Raw genomic sequence first — 8,270 nt, 5'->3', positions numbered from 1 at the left:
TGAGAGCCAAACGGGGACGGGGATTTCTCCCTCCTTCATGCGATAACGGCACACCAGGCAACACCCTGTCCCAGTCCTGTTAGTTCACACAGCAACATCAGCAGCGAATACTGTTCATTCCCAGCTGCTGTCGGTGGCATCTTTATCAAATCCTGATGTTACCATGCATATCTTACGGGTTTGGGAGCTTTACAATATTTTCAAAGTCCATGAATGACAGAATCCAGTATAAAAAAAGGTCAATATATTACTGTTGAAAGTTTTTTTTTTTTCCTTTTTTTATACAAAAATTAAAAAGATCCAAATATATCAACATTATTTACATATTGTGCTTCATGCTTAGACATCACTGAAAAAGAACATACAGACAAAGATTTTAATCAAAGAGAAACGGTCCATCCATTACGCTTACTAATCTTATTTGTTAATACTGTAAGGATTGGCATTCAGATTTCTTTAAATATTAACAGCACATCCCAAATGACTTACCACAGAATTAAAACGCTTTTATCCGCTAAGGGTGCTCGCGTTCTCACCCAGGGTTTGCAGCCAGTTAGTAACACGCTTGCTGTTAACTCCGACTGTGCGCACAGACCACGGGTCTGAAACGGGGTTAGTAATTCCTCTCAGCTTCAGTGTCGGACCCTCGCCGGAGAATGAGGTTACAGCATCCTCCGACAGGTCTGCATCAAACCCTCATCTTATCGGGGGGGGACGCGGATCTCCTCATTCTCCTGGGCTGCCTTTGGCACTTACAGCTCCTGGCTCTTCTGGGTGCGTGAGACAGCACGAGTTACCCATCCACGTCCACCCCGATTTACTGATTTGAGCACCGCAGCAGCGTAATTCTTTTGGGTTATAATTATAATGGCAGAAAAGTCTTTGTTTAGAAATAAAGCCTGAAAAACAGGCGTTGCCACCCACAATATTAACGAGAATTTTTACACTTGGCCAGTTTTTGTAGGGGTGTTCCTAGCACCAGCCGTGGGGAATAAGACACGAAGCTCGATGGAATCCTGCTTTCCCAAGGCACGGCGTTACGTCTGCCGGGCACGTAACCTGCTGCTTAAAGGGCGGGCAGCAGGACAACCAACCGCCACGCAGCAAGCAATTACTCACGACCTGCCCAAGGACGTGCAGTTATTATTATTATTATTACTGTACCTTATGCCAACATCCTGCTACTGGCAGTCCGTCTGGTCCCTGCAAAATGGAAATTACAGATTTCATTTCTGGTGACAAGTGACTTAAGCGTCAGACCCCAAAACCTGAAGCTCAGTCCTCACAACGATGGAAGGTTTAGCAGCACCATTAATTACCATGCAAAACCCATTTACTGTATATGCACAAAACCAGATAGGCAGGCAATGTAACCCGTGTGTCACACACGACACAAAATTAAACACATCTCAGGATTAAAAAAAAAAAAAAAATAATTAAAAACTACATTTTCTTTTTCCTTAAAAAAGAAAATGTGAACAAATACAAAAATTTGAAACCACAGTTAATTAACTTTATAGTCTGCTTTATAAGGTGGCGTTTTTTGCAATCAGACATACATATGGAAAGCACGATGTGGAAATGTATTTTTTGTTAACAGACGCTTTTCAGTTTGGAGGCGGTGATGTAATATTTTTTCCTTTTTCTGGATGATGTCCTAGTTGTGTTTGATCCTGCAGTACTTAGTTTCTTTAAGAAATCTTTGAGTTGCTGAACTGATTGGAATAGGATGAGTTGTGGACTATGCAAAGGGAGTGAAAATATTTGTCTTTTTCTGGTGGAGACACAAGAAACGTACAGAAATCAGAGAGCCAGAAGAGCTTACTCTTACCAGGAGGAGAACCCTGAAAAGGAAGGAGTCCCTTAGAAGAGGAACAGATTATATCTGGCCAACTCTTTCAAGATACTTCAGAAGAAATAGCTGACTTCAGCTGCCTTTTCTGATGCTGGATTTTTTTTAAGGCCCTGGGATCTCCGATTGCATGAATTCCTGCCTGTAGAGCCACAGGGAGCACTGACCCTTCCCTGAGCCACCTCCAGATTAACCGGGGGTGAGCAGCCACAGGGACGCGTGCGCAGCGGAGAGAACTGCTCGTGCAAACGTAGGTCAAAATGCATTTTTACATTTTTTTACTGTAAATGTCAGTCATCACATTTTTTGTATTCTGTATTGATTTTATATGTAAAATAGCGGATGCCCAATAAAACAGACGCAGTGAAGTAAGGTTTCCCTCTCCGGCTACTCACAGCGTAACAGCTCAAGTTATTTTCACATGCTTTCCTATACCATTAGTTAGAAAACACACAATTTTCTGTTGACACCAGTAAATATTTTGGTCTGTAACTATTCATAAAAAAGAAAAGTGCAATTTATACATTTGCCAGAGTTGCCTCGGGGCGAAGGGTAAAGGGGACAGGGCACAAGAGAAGTTGTTTGACCTAGAAGGATCCTGACCCGCTGGCAAAGCGCATCCTAACACCGATGGTCACGGGGTAGATTTCTGCCCTGGGCTTTTTCTCCTTCCTTTGCACTCAAAATACTTAATTTTGGCCACTATAAAACTCCACGCCTTTCTACCGTGGTTCGCTCGAGTGATTCCAAGATGACTTGTCCACTTCAAAAGAGCTTTGCAGCCTGGGTGTAAGGCTCAGGCTCATGCTCCTGGACTGAAAGCCATCACCGAGAACCCATCGAGTCTCCCACCGTGTGGTGGGGTGGAGAACAAGGACGGCACTTCCCAGCCAACGTGCAACTAACCCTCACACACGAGCGGGAAGATCTGCAAGTGCTTTACTAACTCGTCACGTATTGGAGAAATCACCTACTGCAGTTTACAAGGCCCTCACCACAGAGAGCTCTTGGGTTGTCTATACAGTTAAGATGGGAGAGACTTGGTAAAGAGAACATCTCCGGGGAGTAAATACGAAGAGTTGAAGCGGGGCTGCTGCGAGTAATTGGTTTCTTTGACACATATGAAAGTAATTTAACTTTTTGAAAGAGAGGGAGCTTACTGCCCTTTTGTTTCTCTGAAGACAACTGCAAATCATCTAACATGCGGCATTTTCTGTGGTTAAAAAAAATGAAAATAAAACAATGACCTCTTTTAGCTAGTTGTGCAGAGCCCTGTTGGAAAGCAGAGCGCGAACCTTCCTGCATCAGTGCTGGACTTCAACCTGAGCTCCGGGGGCAGAGCTGTGTCCTGACCCAGCAAATGCCCTCCCCATGCCCAGAGTGGCCACGACCCCCTCCAGCCACCCCTCGGCAGAAGTGTTCGGGTGTTTGGGGAAAGCTGTTCCAAACCCAGCTGGGAACCAGGCTCCCAGGGCTGCAGCAGCACAGGCACGAGGGGAACCAAACTGGGCCGTAGGTGCTGAGAGAAACCAGAACTAATTTTCAGCATCTGTTACCATAGAATCACAGAATGGTTTGGGTTGGAAGGGACCTTAAAGATTATCTAGTCCAATCCCCCTGCCCTGGGCAGGGACACCTCCCACCAGACCAGGTTGATCAAAGCCCCGTCCAGCCTGGCCTTGAACCCCTCCAGGGATGGGGCAGCCACAGCTTCTCTGGGCAACCTGGGCCAGTGTCTCACCACCCTCACAGCAAAGAATTTCTTCCTGTTATCTCATCTAAATCTCCCCTCTTTCGGTTTAAACCGTTCCCCCTCGTCCTATGGCTCCACTCCCTGATCAAGAGTGTCCTCCCCAGCTTTCCTGGAGCCCCTTTAGGGACTGGAAGAGGCTCCAAGGTCTCCCCAGAGCCTTCTCTTCTCCAGGCTCAACACCCCCAACTCTCTCAGCCTGTCCTCACAGCAGAGGGGCTCCAACACTTGGAGCATCTTTGTGGCCTCCTCTGGACCCACTCCAACAGGTCCATGTCCTTCTGATGTTCGTGGCCCCAGAGCTGGACGCAGCACTGCAGGTGGGAGCTCACCAGAGTAGAGGGGAAGGATCATAATCATACAGAGACAAGTATCCCCCGCGTGATCTCCCATTCCTTACACTCCTTATCTAAAGCAATTTTAACTGGGAGGAAGAAGGCACAACACACCGGTGTCCTTCCCCGAGTGCCAAAGTGAAACATCTTGTTCCATCTCTGCTGCCGGGTGTCCTTCCTCTCCCCTGGAGGCATTTGCTCCTCGGGACGGGTCCACAGCAAACACACACGAGCCATGCAAGAAAGCAAGCGAGCAGATACCGTACCAACGGGCAGGGCGCGCTCAGCCCGACCAGGGCTGGTACACCTGGGTCCCCTTTGCTGCCTGCCACGCTCCCATCTCCCTGTTTGGAAAAATAACTGCTTGTTGAGAATGATAAAGGACACGGGAGCTCCTCAAACGGACACCCGTGTTTCAGCAGAGGAGGAGGAGGAGAGGCCCAAGAACTTTACACCTCCATTTCTGATGACACGGCAGGTCAGCAGAGTTGGTTTATGGCAGGGAATTCACAGACACGTAGAGTCTGTCATCTGGAAAAGATCCTCTATGCTCAAACCAGAGGTTCACAATTTTAACAGCGCAGTGAAAAAGATGAGGGTTAAATCATGCAGCATGTTGAAGGAGGAAAGGTGACCCATCAGAAACGAAATAATTAGTTGGAGTTCACGCTCAACCTCCGAGGAAAATAAAGCATATTGACTGAAGGAGCTTTTTGCTGGTACAGCGGAGCTGTACGGCAGCAGCTGAGATTCTTCTCACCCTGCCAGCACAGCGATGGCAAAGTCACACATTTAGGAAAGAAATAGGTCTTTTGGAGCATTCTGGAGGAGGCACCTGGCAGTACCAGTTAGGTGCAGCTCAACTAGGGGCTACCAGCTGCATTTAAGTAGTTTTGGTTCAGTAGCCGATACAAATTCTTAGATCCTGCACCCTCAAAGCACTGTAAGGAAAGGATCTCTTTGGTTTTAGTCATTATATGAAAAATAGTAATGAAAAGGAGGAAAATTTTACCAGGCCAGATAACTTCTTATAAACCAGTATAGGTCTATTTTTTTTTTTTCTGGGCCCTATCAAAAGAAGGAGAGGTTCTGGAAGGTGACTTGGGAGATCCACCTTCCTCAGGCTCAAACACCGGGCGGTTTCCTGGAAAGCCCCTGTGTGCCTGCATGGGATGAGCCCAAGAAGGGACAGAGCTGAGCCACGAGCTGCTGTCTCAGGTGGAGAAACACACGGAAGTCTCTTCTCCCTCCCGGAGGCATATCTTGGCAGCCGGGGGAGCTCCAGTTTGTACATCACTGATCTTTGGCAGCACAGAGATGTTATCAACTCCGATCCGCTTCCCCAACCGGGAGAGCCGGAGCTGGGCTCATCCCTCGCTGGGTTTGGGGAGACGAAGGGATGGAGCTGACCTTGTTTTCAGATCACCTCCCGCCATCCGCTGCCTTGAATTACTCCCCGGTTTCAAACGTACTCGGAAGGCAGGCCGGCAGCTTCACCAGGACACGCTATCTCCCAAAGAGCGTTACTGAAGCCCATTGTTCCCCACTACAATAAGAAGGTCTTTCCACAAAGATTCTTTATTTTTACTGCTGTGGCTTGCTCCCATCTGGCCAGAGAGGAGCCCTTACAGCCAGCAGTGAACTTCCAGCAGTGCAGATAAAACAAACCATTAAGAAAAGTGAGAAAACAATAACCATCTGCTCTGATTTACTGCGAAATAAAGAACTACCAAATCCTCCCTCCCTTTCCCTGGCTGCGAAGCCGCGTCCCCTTTCAGGCCCGGCACCGGGTGCTTAGAAAGAGTGAAATAAAAGACGTACCACGGGACAAGGCTGATCCAGTCCGGGAGGGCCTGGTTCCCCCTTCTGCCCTTTGGCTCCTTTTCTCCCCGGTATTCCTCGCTCGCCCTGTTGGCACAACGGCAAAAATATCAGGAACAGGAAGGGAAACATCTCGGCTTGAACTCGCACAGCAGAGTCCCCCAGCTCACCCAGAGCAGGGACATTTGAGCTAGTGTAACCTCAACTGAGTGATTAAATCACTGTGAAAATCTTCAGTTAAAGCTGGGTGGAGATATTTTAATAGATAATTTTATAACAGAATTACTAAGTGACCGGTTTCTGCTAGAAACCAGGTTGGTATCTGACAGTAACTGGGACCACTAGCTTCAGCCCCTGCCCTGCGCTCAGCTGGGCTCCGGCCTCCGACTGGGCACCCTTTTATTTAAGAATCCCTGTAACAAAACCTTTGACTTGGATCCATTTTCAAGGTCTATAAACCAAAACTTAGTGATTCTTCACAACCCGGAGCTGCCAGCCTGCTCCATCTCCCCACAATGGTTGTGCTGGGGGCGGGAGGCCAGGCTTACAGAAAGCACTTCCAAGTGGGTGGGAATTAACTGCACGTCCTGCCCTATCCTGGGACCACGCAAATCCTCGTGCCACAGAAAATGCCTTGCACCTGAGAAACACTGCCAGGCTGGAGAGGGAACCGGCACGCTGCCAAAAAGAGCAGCCAGTCCTGCCCCGTGAACATCTCTACAGCCATAACCCACTCACCTTCTCGCCCCTTTCGCTTCTCTCTCCTTTCTCTCCTCGGAGACCTGGGAAACCCTATCGCGGCAATTTTTAGGTGGGGGGAGGGGGAGAAAGATTTGTAAGTTTAGTGTGCGAACGACCCAGCATCTCAGTTCAACATAAGCAACCTCCAGCACCAACCCACCCTCCCATGGTGAAGAATATGACATTTTCTTCCTGTTGACTTCCTGCGTCAGCAGTTTGTTGGGAAAGCGAATGCTCTACCTACCCCAGTGACATTACACCTATCAGAGACTTTTGTTTCGCTGAGTCCAATACAAACATTCTCAACTGGAAAGGGAAACCCCCTGCGACATCTTCGTTTGGCAACCGGCCTGAATTAAGCCCTTTCCTACAGACATCGTTCTGCCGGCACCGTGTTTCAGGGACAGCAATGTCTCCAGCGTTAGCTGCATATTTTTCTGACAATCTCAAGCGATTTGATGGCTTTTACGTGCACGTTGTTCACGTTTCTACATATCGCAATTAACGTTTTCCATACTCACATCCAATCCTGGCTCCCCCGGCTTTCCCTGCAGTTGTAAAAATACAAATTAACACGCGCCCTGGTGAGTTTGGTGTTGCAGGCAAACTTCTATCCAGTTGGTGAAATACTACAGTCGTGACAGCGCGGGTTTGCCCAACACCCCACGGGACTGGAGGGGAGCTCCTCGCCACACGTCGGGATAGTGCCGGTACGCCCGGCTCTGCCGCTCTGGCTGGACCCATCGTGGCAGGGATTTTATCAACCCTTATTTTGGGATTACGCCACATCATCACAGCTCCTTTCCCACACCGACAATTACCTTCTCTCCTTTGGTACCGGGTAAACCGATGAGCCCTGGGGCACCGGGGAGACCCTTAAGGATAAAAGGAACAAGGGGTTGGGATGGTTGTTGTAAGGCAGGTTTCTGGCGATGGCCACAAATGAGATAAGGGAAAACGACTCACAGCGGGTCCAGGGTCGCCGTGGTCCCCCTTCTCACCGCTGTCCCCTTTTTCTCCCTTTGCACCATCCAAGCCCTGCATAAAAGAAATGGCATCAACCAAGAAGCTGGCAGCTCTGCCTGACAGCCAGTCACGCATCCCCCGCCTCCTCCCACATCTCTGGGATGCTTATACCCGCGCTGCCATTAACGTTTTCCTCTTGTCTGGACCGTATAAGAAAACAGTTGAAAATAACATCTTTTTCACTCTGGGTTTGGAAACCCTGACTCGCATGTGCTGCCGGCCCTCAGGACTCCGTGCTGGAGGAGGGTTTAAGACTGTAAATGTGTTTGGAAGGAAAAAAGGCTGGTTTTCCAAAACACCAACTGCTGAACAGCACAACCAAGGGATGTGTTGTCACAAACAGTGACAAAAAAAATCAGTTCCCAGAGCTGACAGGCCTTTGTGAGCCTGTAAATAATGCACTGGCAGCCTGGAAACAGTGAGTGACATTTAATTTATTGACTTACTTTAGGCCCCTGGATTCCTGGAGGACCCTGCGGGAAAGACAATGGTGCATTTGAAAAACCAGAATTTAAAAACAAACCCCAAAGTTTGCTTCCCAAACCATTTCTTGCTCAAATTATGGGCTGACAATGGCCAAGTATTTCTTTTCAAGACAGGTGGCGGTTCATTTGGTTCTCCAAAGTCAGATCAGGGGGGAGACGAACTGGAAAGGACCACTTTGTGCAACAATAAAGCTCCGCAACAGGAGCTTTGGGGAGTTTTGCTTTGCTGAAGCAAGTGACAGTGAGCTCCGGAGGGTGGC

The sequence above is a fragment of the Numenius arquata genome, chromosome 11 (assembly GCF_964106895.1).
Source record: "Numenius arquata chromosome 11, bNumArq3.hap1.1, whole genome shotgun sequence".
NCBI classification, from domain to species: domain Eukaryota; kingdom Metazoa; phylum Chordata; class Aves; order Charadriiformes; family Scolopacidae; genus Numenius; species Numenius arquata.
The sequence above is the reverse complement of the archived record's forward strand: the minus strand, read 5'-3'. Positions refer to the sequence as shown.